Below are 23,463 nucleotides of genomic sequence, written 5' to 3'. Positions count from 1 at the left end.
TATCTCTATAGTTCCCACTTGAACTCCATCCTACTACTAGAAGACAAAAAATCATTTGCCTTGTCAATGTTATTTGATGACAATCTGTTAGCTTCAGTCCTATAGCTTCAGTCACTAGATGCTATAGAATCCTTGGACTCCTTGATGTCTTCAACTGGTGAAGTGCCCTTCACAACTTCATTGACATTGACATTGGTGGGCTTTATCTTTGGAGGCTCAGAGATAATTTTCACAACTTCTCTCATTATTTTTCTCTCCACACTGTGAACAAGGTGAAGTGGGACTATATGTTGGTAATGTTGGGTTGTCTGCTGGTGATGTTGGGTTGTACACTGGTGATGTTGGGATGTATCAAGGTGATGTGGGGTTGTATGAAGGTGATGTTTGGTTCTATGCTAGAGAAGTGGGATTGTATGCTAGGGAAGTGGGACTGTAACTCAAAGAAGTTGGGTTGTAGCTCAGAGATGTAGAGTTGTAGCTTGGTGGTGTAGGGTTATAGTAGTTAAGTGAAGTGGGAGAATAAGAAGGACTAGTGAGGGAATATACTAGAGACATAGGGCTATATCTAAGAGAACTTGGACTATAGGATGGTGATGCAGGACTATATCCTAGAGATGTGCAATTTTAGGCTGAAGATGTGGAGCTATATCTAGGCAATGTGGAACTATATGAAGGAGTCGAGGGGCTATAACCTAGGGATGAAGAGTTGTAGCCAGAGATGAAGATGGTGAGAAGGGCATCCCAACAACATAGGGAGAAAATAAAGCTTCTATAATTGGTGAACTACAGAGACTTGGGCTCAACAAATAGCTAGGTGATATGATTGGATCATGGTGTAGCGTTCCCATTATTAGGGACCAAGATTGTTTCATGCCAAAGCCTATCATTCCTTCCATATAGCTAGGTAGTTGGAGTTCAATTTCTTATTGTAGAATTTGGTCATTCAAATATAGAGCACGATCACCTGTACCAATTAGACCCAATTGGCCAAGCACAATGTTCTCTATAACACCCCTTAGAGGGTCTACTTTAGCGAAAAAAACAACATCCAAAAGAATATCAACTATTTCCTCAAATAAACATCACATCATTAGCCCTATATCATTATGATTGATACCATGTCTAGTAATGGCCATTAGATGGCCCTGTTATGTCATTGTGTCACAAAAAATGGCTAAACCCATGTAGTTCACATATGACCCATCAAAAGAAATAAAAACACAAAGCTCATCTAGAAGAGATTTTCTCATAGCCTCAATTCCAAGCACCTCCATTACTTCAATCAAGTGATTACTTGTTGTCATTGTAGCATCAACATCTTCATGACCTATAATAACTAACATGTTCACCCCTTATGAATCCAACATCCATTCTATCTCAGGCTTCAATCCTTTGTTCTGATCAAACTTGTTATTTTTTATAGATTCTATAAACACTTTATTAATATCTAGAATACCTCAAAGAGCCATTTCTATGAGCATATTACTCTCAATTTTCTTTAGGAAAACATCATCTTTAGAAATTTGATCTTGTACTTCACCTTTAGGAGCCTCATCATACATAATACATAAATGTATAATAATTTTTTCTACATTATCATCATTAAAAATTTATGTCAAATCATCGTCAAACTCAAGCTTTTTTTTTTCTACAATGTTTGCAATACTTAGCATCTTATCAATCATCATCTCTCTATTTAATTCGATATGCAACAGCCACATAGATATTTTTTTAGGTGCAATATCCTCATTTGGCATTTCATAATAAGATTAGAAAAAATCAACATACTCCTCTATGATAGTGCTTATTGGATTTGGATCGTACCACCCTTTAGTAGCCTTTATAACAATCCATAAGGTTGTGTACTCTAAAGCACATTGGACATTCTATGCTCTTTCTTTTGTCTTGTTAACCTCTAGCTTTAGATACACTGAAATTGATGGTTTTTCTTATTTTCTTTGCCACATTTATAATTTCTCTATGCTACAAAACACCCAAAGTAACCTTTTTGGTACTAACACTAGCATAATAGAAAGTATTCAACATTGTCTAAGTAGCTGGTTCACCAATAGATTACGCTACCAAACATTCAATCATCTCCCCTGGGGCTACTAGAGACAGAAGGAAATGTGATTCAATCTCACCAATTACCCATTCAAATGCTTCCTTGGTTAGGTAGTCAATTTCTTCTACAATCTCCATAGGATGCATATCTGATCATTTCCTATGATCAATTTTGAATGTTTTCTAGGCATTCTAGATGAGCCTTTTCATATTTACAAGCATTGGCTATGAGTTATCACCACTAAGATCAATCTTAATGTCTCACTGACATCTATCTAACCCGAGTTTCTACAATTTTTCATCAAAAACATTTTGGAACTCCCTGATGGTTTTCAAACCATCTACATGTTCTAGTAACATGTTGCTAGGATTGTAGTTTTCTTGATCAATTTCATATCTATAAACATTTTCAAACTCTTTCTTTTTTCATCTTTAGAGGATGAATTTTTTGTGACTCAATCCAGATGACACTCATACCATCCTTTCCATACAAAAATTGGATGACATCACTAAGTGAATTCCTAACAGTCCCGTCATATTTAACAATGATTTCTTCTATAGCTTTCACAAGATGATGGTGTATATACCCTGTTTCTGATGTTTTCATTGTAGTATCTATCAAACCTTCATGTTCTCCCATTGCATGGAAAAACAACTCCCCAGGAGTGAAACCATGCAGATAGGAATTCTACAAAAATCCTTGACTTTTTGGGCCTTTATCATCCTTTATAAAATGTGGTAGAGTTCTTCCATCAAATCCATAAGGAATTCACTTCCCTTCTACATTTTGTTGTTCAACACAAGCGGTCATTTAAGATATGCTAATGAAACTTCTTTTAGACCCAACAGTAACCATAGGCATCAAATTGTTACTCTCAGATAAAATATTTTTTGCACTACTTCCTGCATCATCACGATCCTTATTTAACACCTAAAAAAGAAAATAGAAGACACACAAGTACAAGGCAGTGAATTAAGTAAATATTTGATATACTATATATATACATTTAATATAAATATTATGATTCTTTTAATTACTTTAATCTTAACGTTTAATATGTTATAAGTTGCTAAGTTTCTACTATTTTTCAAATGAGCTATATGTTCAAAATTTATCATAAGTTTGTAAATTAATTCAATTTTAAATGTTTAAAAAATGTACTTCTAAAAATTGTGACTTCAATGAACTATGATTCAAGTTGTGATTTTTAATGGAAATTGTTTATATCTAATTGATTAAAAATATCTAATTTAGTCTATTTTCAAAGGACTCTATCATTGTTTGGCTAGGTTTTGCCTCTAATTGATTGTCCTAAGCAACTTTAATAAGTTGCATGACTTCATTGTTTTCATTCGAAATCATTTCATTGATGACTTTTCTGGTTGTAGCATCAAAAATTGAGTATCCTATACCAATACTAAAACCTTGTTGTAGCAACCAGTAGTTTACAACCCACTGTGTGTGACCTAAAAACTTACGAGCAACATCTGGACCAACTTCCTCCTTGCAAAATGCAAATATATTAGTGTAGCTATGGAATACATCTAGAACAACAAGTATCAAAATATAATTATATTCTTTTAGAATTATTTTGTAATCTTATATTTCTCACCATTACTATAGTGCTCATATTCTTATATTTCTTGGCATTATTTATGTTACGTGTGCGTACTTCTGTAATGTGCACACCATCATAGGGTTGTACATGTTCTATCATGTAGTAGTTTTTTTTTTCCCTTAAGTTTTTTTAGAGTTTCTTCTGAAAGGAAAATAAAATGCTTGTCTAGTGTCTTCACTTTATCCCTTGATGTGCTAGCTTACTAAGACTAGTTATTCTAGGATATCAAATCCACAAGATTTTTATCCTAACTAAAGAACACAAAGCTCGAATGAATTTATAATTTCTATTGAAAATAAAAAGAGTTGAGAAGGTGTCACTAGTTCACTAATTTGTGTTCCTTTATGACAACTTCCATTTACATTTAATTATCTACATATCTCTATCAAATGGATTTCTATTTCTTGTGACTTAGTAGTTTCTTTCTCAAAAATCTAGAATTTCTTTTACACCTATTTTACTTTTCCTTAAAGATGGCCACCATTAACAAACACATCTTCTCTTTTGTTTCTGATGGTTTAGAAATTTCTCCCATTGAAGGATCCAAGTATGAGTATATGATTTGACCTTAATCACAAATATGGGTTTTGGATAGCTTTTTAACAATTTGAATGAAATAAAAATAAAAATCCATTCATCCTTTGATGTAATTTTTATTTTCAACTAGCCTTAACTTAAAATGGAAATACTATGAGAATTTCTCGACACTGTGAAATAAAATACTAAAGAAAAGTTTGGAAGGCATAGATTTCTTTTTATTATGCACACATTTTGAAAAGAAAAGAGCACAAGAACACGAAAGTTAACTTGAAAGGCTAATTTGATATAAAATATTTAGAGGATGAAATCAACATTATGATGAAGTCCACCTCTTGTATGGTTAAGATGTTTGACAAATAAATAAAGGAATTTAATTTTTTATGTTTTCTTAGGAAAATAAGGCTCAATAAAATAATTTGAATATTATTTTATGGTAGTTTACAATGTAATATCCATGAGTTTAATGTAATTATGTTGTTTACAATGTGTTATAGATTGGAACACAAAATATGACTAGATTGTACAACACATAAACATTTATGATAGTGAATGGAAAGTTTCTTGGCCCCACTATATATGTTCATGAAGGTGATAATATTATCATTGATGTGAACAAAAATAGGCCCTATAATGTGACTCTTCACTAGTAATTACAAAAATACTATGCTACAAATTATACTAACCATGTCCTCATTATTTTTATTTTTATGAACATGAGATAGATCTTCTGTTGAGATTTAATTATTTGTGATTATTGCAAGGATGGGGTGAAGTAGTTAAAATAATGTTGGGTATATGGACCTTTGTACATAACACAATGTCCCATTATACTGGGGAAAATTTTTACATAAAACTTTACAATCAAAGAACAAGAAGGGACATTGTGCTGGCATGAACATATTACGTACTTGATCCTTATTTAATCCATAAACATAATTGATCTATAATATGAATTTGAGGGCCTCATTTCCCATGGTACACGTGACCTATGAACTCTATAGTCTGATGAGGGTCCATGACTAATATAACAATGTTATGACTTGACCATTGTAATGCACATGTGTCAAAAAGATGAGCTCTTATTGCAATCAAATGAAAGCCTACAACCTATGAGAATAATAGTCCCATGAAGACACATCTCTTATAGATATGTTAGCCTAATGAAGATACCTAACCTATGGATGCAGTAATCCAATGAGAGTTTGAATTTTGGCAATTGTCATAACAATAATTCCATGAAGATGCATATCTAACAAAAACATTAGCACAATGGAGAAATGTGACATCTAAATTTAGTGGTCTAGCATGAATTTGAATTGATGAAAGGAAAAACAATATTGACAAATTAGTCAAAGGGAAGTTGTTGACAAATTGATTTATTTTTAATTAAAGGGGAATCATGGGAAAATTGATATATTATTAATAAATGACTACATCTATCAAATGTATGTAGATGTATCTTGAGTCAAATTTAGTCCAAGAAGCATTCAACTTTAATTTATCTAACAGGTGTGGAAATTGCTGTTGAATTCAATTATATGAAATCTTTTGAGCCTTTTGAGAATGCCATGTTATCTTCAGCACATGCCAGGTTATTGCATTTATGTTGAAACCTTGTTGTCATGGAAGATCTTCATATGCATACTCATAGTGGTAGATTCTTTGAAGGACCTTCCTAAGAAGATCAAACTTGACACCCCTAATGGTTCATAGATTCAAACTCTACTCTTAATGATTTTTTTATGGTTGCTAATGGTATCAATAGCTCTACTCTGTCTAACTAGGCTTGCATAATAGAAGCTCCCATACTTGCTTGCACAAACATCCCAACTATTAGAGACAAGCTCTGCCCTTAGCATCACTTTCCAGATCACTGCAATGACACACTAGAATAACAACCACTATCGAACCACACTATCAAATTTGTGGCAATGGAGTGAGAAAGAAAGGAAACTTTAGGGAGCCATGCATAGAAAACAAGTTGCTACTTCATTCCACTCTTATAGATCCGATGTCATTGATTTAATTTGGAATTTGTGACTGTATTCAACCTTTTCTCACACAAACAATGACTCCATTTGATGGCCATGGGTAGCTTCCAATAACAAAAGCTCCCTTGTCACTCATTATAAGTAGCCCAACTGCTAGATGACAACTCACCCTTTAGATCACTTTCGAAGAAACCACAATGAAACGTTGGAATGAAAACTTCTACTGAACCATTCCTCAAATTTTACCAATGAAGTTGCATAGAGATGACTTTGGGGAGCCCTCGCATAGAAATCAAGATGCTTCATGACCCTCCAAGAGAAAGGATGCCAATGCCAATATTTAAAATCTGGAAAGTAGCCACCTAATGCTAGATGAGGGCTCACCATTAGATCAGCTTAAAAATCATTCAATAGATGCACTATAGAATGGCAGATGCTACCAAGCCTCTTGCAAAATTAAGCTAGTCAAATGATTGAAGAAGATGATCTAAGAGAGATTCCACTAGTAGGCATTTGTTGGGGTATTCACATACGTATCAAATTTCTATAGTAGCTACATTTCATATTGATGGCAATCAATATCCACTACAACTCGCTATATTTAAAAAAATAAACAAATCAACTCTTGAAGGCTTTCAGTCAAGAATTGGTCAAAATTTTGACCAACCCTTTGGTCATGACCATGGCATCCTGGTCATGGGATGGACTAGAATTGGTCAAAATTGTGACCAATTCTTGAAAGTTTTCCACCAAGACCTGGTCAAAATTTTGACCAACCCTTTGGTCATAACCATGGCATCCTAGTCATGGGATGGACTAGAATTGGTCAAAATTTTGACCAATAATGACCAATTAGACTTAGCCAAAATGTAACATTTACTTGTGACAGTTAATCTTTGCTTCAATCTATTACTCATCATAAATTAAAATACATGTAAAGTACATAGATTTTATCATTATTTGAATAATTTTAAGTCACATTTTCTTTAATAATATGTTTTTTGTCATGCTCTTTCAATGTATATTATTTCTTTATTCCAAACTAATTTTAAATTTTTATGAGCTCACAGATAGATTTTGAGGAGTCTAAGTGCAGATTGGGGTGGTTTTGAGTTTATTTCTAGTTAAATATTAGTTGATAGGGCCTTCAAGGAATTTAATTGATAATGATGTATTTATAGGTCAAAAACTCTATTAGTAAGTAATAAAAGTTTTTAAAAAGTTAAAAATTGTATTCAAATGATTAAAAAAAATCATTGATCAATTAGTCAATCATTTCTTTGGGTGACTAATTATTAGAGACCAATTGTTTAGTCATTCATTTAGTTGCTTTTTTTTTTAAACCTTGTGATTTTATCTAACGATCAAATTAGTCATTTATTTAATCACTTATACTCATAAATTGAAAAAATTACTAGAATTTGATCGATTTAGTCACATGGCCAAAAATATTAGCCTCATGACTAAATTTTTTGGTTACATAGTGATTTGTTTGCCAAAATTCTACTAGTGGTCATTGAATATAAGTTCTTTCAATCTAGTAGACTAAACAATGTACCATGTATTGTTGTGAATTTAGGCTATAAGATAGTAAAGAATGACCATTCTTATGACCTTGTCGAGTTACAACTCCAATAGTTATCAGAAAACTTGGGAGCGATGAGAAAGAAAAATATTGAGCAATGCAAATTTTGTTCAATACTTGTTTGTATATTTTTCTATGTGAAAAAATTTTTCCCCTCATTTGGCAAAGTTCCTTCGAAGACCAATAGGTCTATTGAAGTGCAAATTGGAGAATACATAGAGCAACTTGGAGAAAATTTTGAGATTGTGATGACAAGTTATTTTAAAGACTTCAAGAAGTCAATGAAATAACAACTAAGAATACCAGTATCACTAGTAAAGAAACATTTCAATGGTGTTTGGTTTTTAGTTGATGTTGATTTCACTTATGTTCAAGCTATTGTTCAAAGGGCTAGGTGGCTTAGGCCATTGCCTTATGAAATTAATGTGGATGAGGCATCTGTATCCATCATTGCTTTACTAGAAGAAGAAGTAGATAAGAAGACCATTGTATTTGTAAATTATGGTGTAGCCAAGTCTAAAATCACAATGGACTTGAAGACAACTTCTATGATGATGAAAAAGAACAAAATTGTGAAAAAACTCAAAGAACAATTTGGTGAAGAGACAGAAGGAGATGACGAAGAAGAGGATAATGAAGATGATGAAGGAGATACACTTGCCTAAACACCACTTTCTCTCACACAAGGTCAAGGTGAGGACCAAGGACAAGATGAAGTAGAATTTAATGAAGGTGCTAAGGGAGAAGAAGCCAATGAAGCACTTATTGCTACATAAAAGAAGAAGATAAAATAAGAGAAGCTAGTAGAAAGAAAACTCAAGAATGTTGTGAAACCTTGGCAACAAAAGCCTACAATTCTAGTCACTAGGGATAGCACAAGATCTACTGTGAAGAAGACTCAGGAGGTTGAGAAGCCGAAAGGCAAGAGAGCTAGTACAACTACTAAGGAAGATGAACCTAAGTAGAAGCAAAGGATGAAATATATAACTCCAGCTAAACTAGATGAGGAGAGGATAGAGTTGGATGACAACAACCAATTCAAAGTGGTAAGTCATAGTCCCTCTTTTGATTTGGACAATTTTTGTGATAATATCAAGAATAATCTTGATTTATCAAAGTTCACACATGTTGAATTTGATAAACTTGGAAAAATAGAAATGAATAAAGTAGAAGAATATGTGTGTGCCATGATGGAAACTTTTAAGACCACTCCAATTGAGATTTCCAACACTTTAGCTAAAAGTCTATGTGATAGAGTTGAGCAAAGGTGGAAATATAGTCTCTCAGCTAAAAGGACCGTCAGAGAGAATACTCTAGAAAGAGTGATGCCAGACTTGGACACATATTTAATGGAAAAGGCAATTAATAAGCATAAAGGTAAATTTTCTCCAAAATATAGATCCTTTATCATTTTACAAAACAATATTGAGGATTTTGTCCAAAAAACCACCTAGCTATGGAAATTGATATATGGGTTGACAACAAATGAGCCAATCAAATAAACACCTGTGGAAGTAGGTGAAGACAAAGAAGAACAAGTTCGTCAGATAACAAAGGATGAATTGATAAGGGAGGGACATGAGGAAGGCACAATAAAAGAAGTAGATAAAAAGGCTACAATTGATGAGGAGAAACAAAAAGAACAAAATGTACTAGAGGTACATATGCTGAGTGCCAGCCCCCCTCATGTGAACAAAGCATATCAGCAAGCAGAAATAGTAAAGATTAGGGATGTCTCTAACAAGTCCACTCCTAACATCAACCCTTAACAGAGGAGGATATGAAGAAGATATTGATTGATACCACCACCAAGGCATAACTATGCATTCATCTTGTATTGGTAAGTGTGGACAAGATTGAGAAGGATGAATTGGCATCTGTAGGGGAGAAAACTCAAGAACTATCCATTGTCCCCCCCTCAATATATAGAAGTGAAATCTACCATACCTATGGTATTATATCAAAGTAAGGACACAATGTCAACACATGTTAGCACATTGGTGTCAAATGTTTTAGAATATTCAATTTCAATAGTAGAGAAAATGGGACACCAATCCAATTAGGTCGGGAAACTAGTCTTGCACCTACAACACAAGCACAAGGTGATAAAAAGATCATAGAAAATGAGAATGATAGGATTGAAGATTCATTCTTGAATATGAAACCAGAGGAAGTGATAGCTATTCAGAGACTGGTCACCCTACCTAATACTGCTACTCCTATTCTTGGTGTAGCTACTCAATATAGACCCGATATTTAAAATTTTCAATTTATGGTTATGAACCTCCTTGAACTAAGGTTCAAAGCAGTTCGAAGTGGTTCAATAGTTCTGAAAGTTCATCCCACATTCCAAGAAAAATCAGTGGCTCGATGTGACAAGACATATGTATTCAGAGGATTGTGCCTAGAATGTGTGAAGCTATGGTTAGAACCTTAGGTTCAGTAATTCAGAGTTTGATCTAGAAACACCATTATTCCAAGTTAGTGTTCCTATTGAAAAGTGTAGAATGGAATTTCAAGATATAATTTTTTTTTTTGAAATTCAAGATTTTTCAATTCAAAGATTCCATGCAAAAGTAATAATTCAAAGAGACAAATTTAAAAGTTTAGTTTCAGAATCTAATTCCATTAGAGGCACTCGACTACAAGTGCTACCCAATTATTATCTATTTAGGAGAGAGTCAAGAAATCAATCATGAAGGATATCCCCACTGTGATTATGTCTTCAGAGATTGTGAAGTCATAAATGAGAAGGTTTTGTCAAGATGAGCTAAAGAATTCATATTGAAGCTTATGCAATCACATAAACCCAAAGAGAACATAAGACCTCTCTCATATCGAGTGTGTATGTCCATATGTATTTTAAAATGGACGAGTCCATAAAATCACACCATGTATTTAAAGAATGGAAGCTCGAGTTCTAAATAAGACATGCTTAAATCTCTCAAGATCAATTCACCCTCCATTATGCATCAATGGTATCTAGAGATAATGGTTTGGCACCATTAAAGGAAACCATGCTTGAGCTTTAGAAACACTAAAGATGGCCAAATCCACATAGTGAAGTCGTGTATCACCATTGAAGCCAGTACTCAATATAGACCCGGTATTTAAAATTTTCAATTTATGGTTACGAACCTCCTTAAACTAAAGTTCAAAGCAGTTCGAAGTGGTTCAATAGTTCTAATGGTTCAATAGTTTTGAAAGTTCATCCCACATTCCAAGAAAAATTAGTGGTTCAATGTGACAAGACATGTATTGAGAGGATTGTGCCCAGAATGTGTGAGGCTATGGTTAGAAACTTAGGTTCAGTAATTCAGAGTTTGGTCTAGAAACACCCTTGGTCTAGGTTAGTGTTCCAATTGAAAAGTGTAGAATGGAATTTCAAGATGCAGATTTAGTTTTTCAAATTCAAGATTTTTCAATTCAAAGATTCCATGCAGAAGCAATAACTCAAAGAGACAGCTTGAGAATTTTAGTTTTAGAATTTGCTTTCGTTAGAGGCACTCAGCTACAAGCGCTACCCAATTATTTTCTATTCCGGAGAGAGTCAAAAAATCAATAGTGAAGGATATCCCCACTGTGATCATGTCTTTAGAGAATGCGAAGTCATAAATGAGAAAGTTTTGTGAAGATGAGTTGAAGAATTCATATTGAAGCCTATGTAATCACATAAATCCAAAGAGAACACGGGACCTCTCTCATATCGAGTGTGTATGTCCATACGTGTTTTAAAATGGAGGAGTCCATACAATCACACCACGTATTTAAAGAATAGAAGCTCGAGTTCTAAATAAGACATGCTTAAATCTCTCAAGATCAATTCGCCGTCCATTCTGCATCACTGGTATCTAGAGACAATGGTTTGGCACCATCAAAGGAAACCATGCCCGAGCTTTAGAAACACTAAAGATGGCCAAATCTGCATTGTGAAGTTGTGTATCACCATTGAAGCCGAATTCTTGTCTGTGATGAATAATTCAATCACAAGGAAATAAACCCAGCCTCATCCCCTGCCGACGGGAAAGTGAATGAAATTGGAGCACCGACAGTAGATATCAAGGGTTTGACTAAATACCAACAATAGTAAAGGAAGTGTATGATACATCCACCAAAGTACACTTCAAGCATCAAATGAAAAAGCATAGGGCTCAGGCCAAGTCTATAAGACAACACGGGCAATTGATAATTCTCCCAGTATTCAATAACTCTTGGTAGCAATATAGGGTATTTCTCTATTATCATCACATGCTCTGAACCGTCGTCAATATGAACAATTCCATCCATTAACTCAAAGCCATAGAATGTCCAGTAAACGATAATATCATTGCCATAATCTAGACAATATCCCTTAGCCTTTATGAAGACCTATAAAAAAGCGGTTCGCGGGGTTGGCTTCCCATTCTTTTATGTCGGGATTGTCTCTTACAATAGCCGACAGTTCTGGTCATACGTCAAGATTTACATAAAAGGTTTAATGGTATGCCCGAGCCTGACAAAAGACATAGAGCTTAAATAATAACTCTTTATAGACAGATATCACATACCAAGTGCAAAATCGGTGGCATAGCAATCAATCTACAAATATGATGACGACATTTTCAGAGGGGAGCCGCAATGTTCATCCTTATGCATTGCGTTTTTCATGTTATAAGCAACTGAAGACATGAAATGGGGTCAGTTTCTCAAATCCAGCATCGACAGAGTACATATAAGTGAAATAAAACAAATTGTGCATCTTTTCTCCTGCATCATGGTCCATACCAAGGGGATAGATAAAGTCTTCATTCTTGGATATCGTAATAAATGTTGTTGAATGATCCACACATAACTATGACAAAGTGGAAGTTTTTCAACTTGATGTTCAGTGCAAAGGTAAAGTTCACAGACAATTTATTTAACCATCTTGTCTAAATCCTGGGGTATAAGGGTAATTGGAAATGTGCATCGCATGTAATTGAGTGGCTTCGCAGCCATGAGCAGTACAAGTCCATTGGTAGGAGATATATTTATACTATCATTCTTTCCATTCTTGAAAAAGCTTGGGCACCTACTGAGACATTGAATTTGTTCTATGCAATGCGGGAAGAGTTTAAAACATATCCCGATATGCCTACCTATCATAGCATCATTGTAACTCTTGGTCAACCTGGTTATATCAAGGAGCTTTTAGATCTGATGGATTGCATGTAATCTGAGCCAGATAAGAAACTAGAAAATGTTCCTCTTAGACATTAGAATCCTTGTCTGCAACCTGACTTGGTGATCTACAATGCTCATTTAAATGCCTGCGTTCCACATAAGGAGTGGCAAGGTGCAATATGGGCTTTACAACAAATGAGACAAAAGGGAATCAAGCCTAATAGTGCAACTTAATATATATTAAAAATTGGCAATAAGTCTAGAAAGCCATTTAACATTGCGATAACATTATAAATTTAAGGAGTCCCATGGAAATAATGTTTAATAGATTTTTGACAAATATAAACTTGTAGTAAAGTTTATTTCATAAAGGTAGGCAAATAAGAGAAAAAGTAAAAACTTCCTGAGAATATAAAAGGACAAGGATATTCAAGAAACAGTTATAGAAACTAAAAAGGGGCTATTCAGAATTCTATTTAACCAAGAAGACAAAATGTAATAGGGGTTCCACTCTTCTTTCTCAAGGAGAGACTGTATGCTACAGCAGGAGAGAAGAGTTTTCTAGTTTTTCAGTTCTTCTTCTTTTCTAAGAAAGCAAACTTTGGGGATGTAGAAGACCAGTTTCAGTTCTTCTTCTTTTCTAAGAAAGCGGACTTCGGGGATGTAGAAGACTAGAGCTTTTATTCATTTTTCTAAACTATGTGTTAGAAAAAGAGGAAAAATCTTGATTTTAAATGTAATGCAGGGGAGGGATTTATGTTTCCTTTATATTGTGATTTTTGATGCAATGTGTAATAAGATCTTTGTTATCTTTTATGCTTTAGAGAAGGGAGATTTGGAAGATAACTGTACATCAAAACTTTGGGTTTGGACAATTTTCTTCCCAGTGATTGTAATCTTTGTATGACTTTTAGTTTTCTCTAAATGCATTTAATTGTTGCAGTTTCCTAAATACATTTTGATTTCAAGATATCTTTGAAGCTCTAATTCTTCATTTTCTTAGGAGAATGGAAGATACATTCTTTGTTTTCATTCTCTTCATAATGCAGCAATTGGGAAAATGAAGTTTGTGTCATTTGTTGTTCATTTCTTTTCAGTTACTTAGTCTTTCCACATCTATGTTGTGTTTACAGATAGATGTTTATATACCTTTTCTACTTTCGAGTTAAAAGCATTTGTATTTACATTTCTATGAATTTATTGTATATCTTACACGGGGAGCTATACCTAGATAAATTCAAATGACACTTATGCTTTTCAGTAGTGAAGTGACCCAACTGTTAGTGCTAATTTAGTCTTCTTATCTAGGCATTCAGAGTTAATTTGTATGTGTTTATTGGAAGACAATCTATTCACTAATAGATTTTTAAGTGACTCTACTAGGGATATAGAAATGAAAATCAGTATTTATATTTATTTTCTCAATTTTCTAATTATCTCCATGTGTAGGAGATTGGCGACTGTAGAAAGACCTTGCCAAATAATAAAATCATGAAAAGATCCTAGAACTTTATCAAATGGATGATAAAGTATTGCGTGAATTAATGGATAGCTACAAAGAAAGTTTTTCTCGGGGTGTCTAGAACAATATAAGTCTTGAAGATGATGCCTCATCTTGGCTGCTATGGAAAAGCCTCTAAATGAGAATTCATAAGTTGAAAGACTTGCAAGAGCTTGACAAGAAAATGTCTCTATTGATGACAGATTTAGAGGTGGATGATGATGAAGCCCCAGTTATATCTTTAGATTTCATTTCATGCAATTATTTAGTCCTGAGTGAGAAAGGATTCCAAATAGCTGACAATGGAGAAAGGGTAAGCACTGATAATGAAATCTTGCCTCGAGTTTCTTCTTCACCTCATGTAGAAAGTTTTACAGTTGAGGATCATGATGATCATTCTTTTCTTAAAGATTCTATTGAAATGCTTTCTAGCAATTCCTTATCAGAAAAAGAATCTTTAAATATCATAAGAGATTGTGAGAATAGTGACTCTTTATATGTGAATGCTAAAAAAGACCCTATATTGGAATCCTTTCATTTTGGAAATAATGCAATAGTAAATCTTATTGTTAATGTTGATTTTAAAGATGGTGCTGAAATTTGTCTTGGAAGAGATTCTGTTGGGACTGAATACTTGACCAAAGGGCTGAATGTGGAAACAAAATCATAGGAACAAGCTTTCTTACTTCAAGAAATTTTATAGCCTCATGAAGATCAGATAAGGGTACACAATGATTTTCAAGTTGAAAGTGAAAATCATGGTAGCAGTGACAATGAATATAAAAAAGAGTTGTTAGTTGAAGAGGAAGAATCTTTGGTGATACCATCTTACTCCACTTCTCACAACCCTTCTATTCATGTTGATCATGCTGACACTTAGGAAAATATATATAAAGGTTGTCCTGAATCCTTTTTCTCTCCATGTTTTGAAAGTTTTAGATTTGGAAGTGATGACAATCATCTCATTTTAGAAGTTCCTATTTTTGAAAAACTTGATAACAACATGATATCATAATATCAATCTTTCACTTTTAATGAAATGGATGAAAATGATATTGGTCATCTTTCTTTGAAGAGTCTTCTTTGTGAATTTTTTTAGAATAACCTATAGTTTGAGATTGAATCTTACACTTTCATGGAAAATGAAAATGATCCCTCATGCTTGAAAATCCATAATCAAACCATAGAAAGATCTGGTTAGTTTAAAGATGAAGTTTCTAAAGATGACAAGGTGAAAGTACATGCTAAAAATCTATCTAAAGAAAAAGGTGTTGAAGCTAGCACTCAACCCATAGATTACCTAGTTGAAATAGGGAGGGAGACACTACTTGAGCAGGAAGAATAAATCATAAGCAAGTTCTTATTGTCTCTTCAGCCAGAAAAGCTTTCTCAAGTTAGCTCATTTCATGACAGTCTAATCCTTCATAGAGATAAGGTAGAGATTTCGTTGGATGAAAGTCTCCTTGCTAAATTTCTTGTTGAGAAAAAGATGTATGAAGTTGACTTCCAGCCTAAATATGACTCGGTTGGTGTGTCGAGGAATGCCCTTCTCAATAAGGAAGAGGAAATTATAAACAAATTTCTATCATCTCTCAAACCTGATCATCATTTAGATGATGACTCAAAAATCACATACCCAAGGATTGATCCTATATTAGAGGAAGCATCCCTTTGCCTGCAAAATGATCATAATGCTAAAATCCATATGTGAAAGGTGACTTTTGACGACAACAATTTCAGACATTATACACCTCCTCCTGATGAGGTTTCTACTTTTCATTTTTTTTTACTTTGAAATGATATCTAATCTAATGAATGTGAAAGATCATTTCTTGGATGAAAAGGAGTGATATGATGAGTTATGGCTGTTTGGGAAGAAGTGCTTGGTCAACATATACATGTATGCTTTTAGTTTGAGGTTTGGCATTGAAGAAGTCACTGGCTAGCAATGGTGTGGAGCTGCTCAAATGAGGCATGGTTTGTAGATGCAAAAAGCCTCCTACTTCTCCTAATCAATAAATGGATTCATGTGATTCTTTTTCTTTCTTCTATTTCTTGTGGTAGGGTCTCTTTCTACCTATGTATATATTTTTTAAATATTCTTTTGGTGTGCATAGTGTTAGCTTGAATAATGTACAAACTTCATGCTTGCTGGTAGTTTTAGGAGTTTTTGGTTGGTTGGCTTTGATTTACTCCCCTCTGCCCTCTCTGCAAGTAGCTCCCAATTTTCTCTTCTCGCCGACTCTCTTTCCCAATGGATAAGGAACTTGTCTTTTGCCAAAGATTGCTGGAGTTCTCTATTTTTGCAGTCAAAATCACTCTCACAGTTGGAGCCCCTGTTCATACTCAATATAGACACGATATTTAAAATTTTCAATTTATGATTATGAAATTCCTTGAACTAAGGCTTAGAGCTGTTCTAAGTGGTTCAATGATTTATGTGGTTCAATAGTTCTAAAAGCTCATCTTGCATTCCAAGAAAAATTAGTCATTCGATGTGACAGGTCATATGTATTCAAAGGATTGTGCCTAGAATGTGCAAAGCTATGGCTAGAACCTCAGATTTACTAATTTAGAGTTTGGTTTAGATACACCCTTGTTCTAGGTTAGTATTCTACTCAAAAAGTGTAGAATGGAAATTCAAGATGTAGATTTATTGTTTCAGATTCAAGATGTTTCAATTCAAATATTCCATGCAGAAGCAATAATTCAAAGAGATGGCTTCAGAAGTTTAGTTTTAGAATCTAGTTTAATTAGAGGCACTTTGCTACAAGTGCTACCCAATTATTATCTATTCAGGAGAGAATCAAGAAATCAACAGTGAAGGATATCCCCACGGTGACCATGTCTTAAAAGAATCTAAGTCATAAATGAGAAGGTTTTGTCAAGATGAGTTGAAGAATTCATATTGAAGCCTATGTAATCACATAAATCCAAAGAGAACATTGGACCTCTCATATCAAGTGTGTATGTCCGTACATGTTTTAAAGTGGAGGAATCCATACAATCACACCATGTATTTAAAGAATCAAAGATCAAGTTCTAAATAAGACATGATTAAATCTCTCCAGATCAATTCACCCTCCATTTTGCATTAGTTGTATCTAGAGACAATGGCTCGGTACCATTAAAGGAAACCATGCCCAAGCTTTAGAAACACTAAAGATGGCCAAATCTGCATTATGAAGTCATGTATCACCATTGAAGCCAAATTCTTGTCTATGATGAATAATTCAATAACAAGGAAATAAATCGAGTCTCATCCCCTGCCGATTGTGATAAATATAAGATTAAAATCAAACTCACAACTTAAAATTGCAACCCTAACCCTAAAATTTTTCTCCGCACTCACAATTTCCAAGTGCCAGTTTTCCTCGGCACATGAATGTGCTGAGTGGTAGGTTGCTTGGCACTTAAGAAAAAGTGCTCGGCACAGGAAAGGTGTCGAGTGCCAGAAATTACTTGCCACTTGCTCGACACATGAAGGTGTCGAGTGACAGGCAATAGGTGCCGAGTGAACTCGGCACAAAGAGGAGCTTGAAACTTGCTTAGGAAATACTCGGCACCAATGGATGCTGAGTGAGCTCGGCTCCAACTAAGAAAGATTATAACTTAGAAAATTTCAACGTGAATGCATTAACCATTAAAACTAGAGAGTCAAAGCTTCAAGCTTTCAAAAAAATTTCTCAAATGCAACATACAAGGGAAGATCAATAGATTCAAGTATGCCTTCTTGCTTTCTATTCAATCTTTCACTAAACTGATACAAAATTGGGGAGCATTAGGCTTCAACCAGAAAACCCTAAATTTACCCTAAAACTTCAAACAACTTCAATACTTCAAACTTTAAACTTGCAGCTCTAATGGCTGCATACAAAAATGCTTGGAGCAATCACTGCTACATAGGTCGAATCCAATGAACAATAAACTTATAGAATGATCAGAGAGAAGACGTACAACTGTAGGCACAAAATAAACAAACTTCTTTCTCTGCACTCTGATGACTGGATCTGCTGATCTTCTTCACTGCTCTTCTCTGCAACTTCTTTTTGATCTGCTTGATCTACACTTGAATCTATTGAATGAATGAATAACATTCTTTTTTGTCACATTCCATTTTCCCTCTCAACGTTTAAATTCAAAATCTCACCTACCAAAATGAATGCTTGCCATCCATGAATGCCTGTGGTGACCTGACAGGGTAGATGGGCGTGGGGCTCCAGGACAACCAACAGTCATTGATGTTAATTTCCAACACTCCCCCTTTGTCCTGATACCCACAAACAAAGATCACTACTGATCCAAATCAAGTACACCAAGACTCTATCTTAGGTGCACAAAAGTTCCAATGCCTAATGGCTTGGTGAAGATATCTGCTAGCTGTTGCTCTGACTTGCAGAAATTCATCTTGATGTCCCCATTCTCCACCAACTCTCTGATGAAGTGATATCTGATCTCAATGTGTTTGCTTCTCCCATGGAAGATTGGATTCTTGGGCAATGCAATTGATGAGATGTTGCCACAATAAATTGTTGTTCCATCCTCTTGCCTTTCATTCAAATCTGTTAAGATCCTCCTCAACCAAATTGCTTAACATGCTACTGCATTTGCTGCTATGTATTCACCCTTTTCTGTAGATTGAGCAACAATAGGTTGCTTCTTGGATGCCCATGAAATTGCACCCGATCCTATATGAAACATGTATCCAGAAGTGCTCTTCCTATCATCTATACTTCCAGCCCAATCACTATCAGTGTAACCCACCAACTTGAATTCATTTCATGCAGTATACAAAATCCCAAATCCCTTGGTACCTTTCACATACCTTAGGATCCTCTTTCCCGCTTGCTAATGGGAATCCCTTGGTGTTTCTATAAATATGGAAATTAGACTTACTGCATGCATTAGGTCAGGCCGAGTTGCAGTCAAATACATTAGACTTCCAACCATACTCTTGTATAATGTTGGATCTACTCTCTTGCTAGAGTCTTCCTTGCTCAACTTCAGACCTACTGCTGTTGGTGTGGGGGCTACCTTACTATTCTGCATTTTAAATCTCTCCAAGATCTACCTTCCATACTTTTCTTGAGAGATGAAGATGCCATCATGCATTTATTTTACTTATATGCCTAGAAAGTATTTCAAGAGACCTAGGTCTGTCATTTCAAATTCACTTTTCATGACCTCTTTGAAATCACCAATTAGAGCCTTATCATTACCAGTAAAAATCAAATCATCTACATACAAGACAACAATCAATACATTATCATCTGCTACCTTGATGTAAAGAGTGGGCTCACCATTGCTTTTGCTAAAGCCATTTCTCATCAAATATGAGTCAATCCTACTGTACCATGCTCTTGGAGCTTGCTTGAGTCCATAGAGAGCCCTCTTTAATCTATATACTTTATTTTCTTCATCTGCAACTTCATAACCAGGTGGCTGCTCCACATACACTTCTTCCTTCAATACACCAATTGGGAAGGCGGACTTCAAATCCATTTGAAATACCTTCCACTTATGCTGAGCTGCAATTGCTATGACAACACACATGGTTTCCATTCTTGCAATTGGGGCATAAGTCTCATCATAATCTCTTCCATACTGCTATTTGTAGCCCTTGACTACAAACCTTGCCTTATGCCTATCAATCTTGCCTTCAGCATTGCATTTGGTCTTGTAGACCCATTTCACTCCAATCACTTGCTTCTTGGGAGGCAATCTAGTTAGTTCCCATGTCTCATTCCTTTCTATAACATCTATTTCCTCATCCATGGCATTATAGCACTTCTTCTCCTTAATAGCTTCTTCAAAATATATTGGATCGCTATGAGAAAATAATGCAAAATTAACACTCTCATCATAATCTTCATACCTATCATCTTGGTATATCTCCCTAAGACTCTTGGTCTTTGTTGGTAACAGGGAGGAGAGTGTGGGATTAGAATCTTCATTGTTGCTACATTGCCGACTTGGTCAGTCTTCACTGGTACTCGACATTGACACTCGGTCATGCCTAGAGGAGCCTGACATTGTCTAAATCTGCTTTCCTTTTCTTCTATCTGCTCCTTCTTCTTATTGTTCATCAACATCTTCTTCACTCATAATTGGCACTTTACTTGAAGTGCTTGGTGACTCATCAATTTGTCCATACCAAGACTGATTTTCAAGAAATTCCACATCTCTTGAAAGCATCATCTTGTTGTTTAGTGGGTCATACAATCTGTATGCCTTTGATTCTTGGTTGTACCCTGTGAAAATGCATTTCACACCTTTGTCATCAAATTTTTGCCTTTGCTATTTAGGCACATGTGCATATGCAACACAACCAAACACTCTTAAGTCTTCAACTATCCATCTTATTCATGACCATGCTTCCATTGGAATTCTGTCACGGACTGCCTTTGTGGGACACGTATTAATTAGGTAAACTGTTGTTGCCACAGCCTCTCCCCAAAATTCAGTTGGGAGACCTTTCTCTTTCATCATGCTCCTTGCCATTTCAACAATGGTCCTGTTCTTTCTTTCAGCCACTCCATTCTGCTGTGGTGTATAGCTGGCTGTGAGCTCTTTCTTAATGCCATGTTTCTTGCAAAAATTTACAAAAAAATTGGAGGTATACTCCCCTCCTCTATCTGATCTAAGGACCTTGATATAGTGTCCACATTCTCTTTTAGCCTGGGCTTTGAATTCTAAAAATTTATTAAATGCTTCAGATTTATTCTTTAAGAAATACACCCATGTTCTATGACTAAAATCATCAATGAATGTCATGAAATAAGTACTCCCCCCAATGGAAGTAATTTGCATAGGACCGACTAGGTCAGTATGCACTAATTCTAATAGATATCTAGCCCTCCTAGAATTTCCAGAATTAAAGGGAAGCCTATGTTGCTTACCCAAAATACAAGCCTCACACTTGTCACATGAATTTCCTACTATTGGCAAACCATCTACCATTCTTTTATTTGACAATAAATTTAAACCAGCATAGCCAAGATGACCATACCTGAGGTGCCATAGCCATGAGGGGTCTTTAATCACACTCCTTAGAGCTAATTGTGTGGGAGGTGCAACACTAACTTGAGATGAGAAACATGTCTCAATCCTTAAGAAAAATATTCTGTTCTTGGTCATTTGAACTGCTGCAAGTAGGTTCTTGCTCCCATCCTTTTCTTGAATGATACACCTATCATTCTCCATCAACACTTTGTATCCATTTTGAATGAGCTGCCCAATGCTCATCAAATTGTGCTTCATACCAGGGGCGAAATACACATTCTGTATTTTCTTCTTTTCACCTTTCTTGGTGCAGACCATAATAGATCCTTTGCCCACAACTGGTAGGGTTCCATTGTTACCCATCTTAATTTATGATTTGAAACTCTTGTCAATGAATGAAAACAAGGTTTCATTACCACTCATGTGGTTGCTACATCTACTGTCGAGGTACCAAACCTCAGGGCTTCCTTCTTCACCAACATTACACATGATGAAGGCAGTGTTTTCACTTCCCATATTAACATCAGCCACATTTGCTTGTCCTGACTGATCTTTTTGCTTCTTTCAGCATTCATTTGCATAATGCCCAAATTTATGATAGTAGTAGCATTCTACATTACTCTTATTAGATTTGTAGTTTTTCTTACCTCCTTTTGAAGTATTTTGTGAGGTACTTGCTCCATCTGCTCTTCCTGAGCTTTCTACTGCGGCATCTCTTTGTCCTCCATTTCCACGGCCTCTACCTCTACAGTTCCTGCCTGAGCCATTTCTTCCTCTCCCCCTTCCTCTTGGATTTGACTGAGCCTTGAATTCTTGGTCTTGGGTAGAAGAAGATGTGGATCTATTGATCCTATACTCATGGGTTTGAAGAGAAGCCATCAACTCATCCATTGTCAAAGTAGTGAGGTCTTTTGCCTCTTCTATGGTCATGACCAAGTTGTCATATTTATGAAGTAGACTCCTCAATATCTTTTCCACTATCCTCTGCTCTTGATAGTCTTCTCCATTTGACCTCAATTGGTTAATGACATTGGAGGTCCTTGAACTAAAGTCTGCAACTGATTCATTCTCCTTCATCTGAAGATTCTCAAACTCCTTCCTGATGTTCTATAGCTTTACAGTACGAACTTTTTCAGTCCTCTTGAAGTACATCTCAAGGATAACCCATGCTTCCTTTGCATAATTTTCTGCTCCAATCTTGGGAAAAATAGTCTCTGTCATTCGTGCTTCAATCAAACTTAATGCCTTAGCATCCTTCCTCCTTGACTCTTTCAAATGAGTCTTCTATGCATTTGTGAGAGCAGCATACTGAGTTGGGTTAGTCACATCATTGAATCCATTAACCACAAACTCCCACAAATCATTTACAACCATTATGGTCTTCATCTTCTTTGCAAATATATTATAATTATGTCCATTGAATGATGGTGGTTGCTGCCATATCTTTCCTGCATCTCCTGCCATTGCAAGTATCCCAGAAAATAAATGCCCTAACTCACTATGGATGTGGGGCCTCAAAGCTCTAATACCATGTGAGAAATATAAGATTAAAATCAAACTCACAACTTAAAACTGCAACCCTAACCCTAAAATTTTTCTCGGCACTCACAATTGCCAAGTGCAAGTTTTGCTCGACACGTGAATGTGCCAAGTGGCAAGTTGCTCGGCACTTAAGAAAAAGTGCTCAGCACAGGAAAGGTGCCGAGTGCCAGAAATTACTCGGCACTTGCTCAGCACATGAAGGTGCCGAGTGACAGGCAATAGGTGCTGAGTGAACTTGGCACAAAGAGGAGCTCAACACTTGCTCAAGAAATACTCGGCACCAATGGATGCCGAGTGAGCTCGGCTCCAACTAAGAAAGATTATAACTTAGAAAATTTCAACGTGAATGCATTCACCATTAAAACCAGAGAGTCAAAGCTTCAAGCTTTCAAAAAAATTTCTCAAATGCAACATACAAGGGAAGATCAATAGATTCAAGTATGCCTGCTTGCTTTCTACTCAATCTTTCACTAAACT

At 35.4% G+C, this 23,463-nt stretch overlaps 1 pseudogene; it reads right to left on the bottom strand.

Moving 5' to 3' along the window:
* Window positions 1–216: 216 nt before the first annotated feature.
* Window positions 217–22,665, bottom strand: LOC149561169 (DNA-directed RNA polymerase II subunit RPB1-like; annotated as a pseudogene).
* Between the last annotated feature and the right edge of the window lie 798 nt (window positions 22,666–23,463).

This window comes from Cupressus sempervirens, chromosome 4, assembly GCF_028749045.1.
Source record: "Cupressus sempervirens isolate cs-2001-9-10 chromosome 4, ASM2874904v1, whole genome shotgun sequence".
NCBI lineage: Eukaryota > Viridiplantae > Streptophyta > Pinopsida > Cupressales > Cupressaceae > Cupressus > Cupressus sempervirens.
The sequence above is the reverse complement of the archived record's forward strand: the minus strand, read 5'-3'. Positions and strand labels throughout refer to the sequence as shown.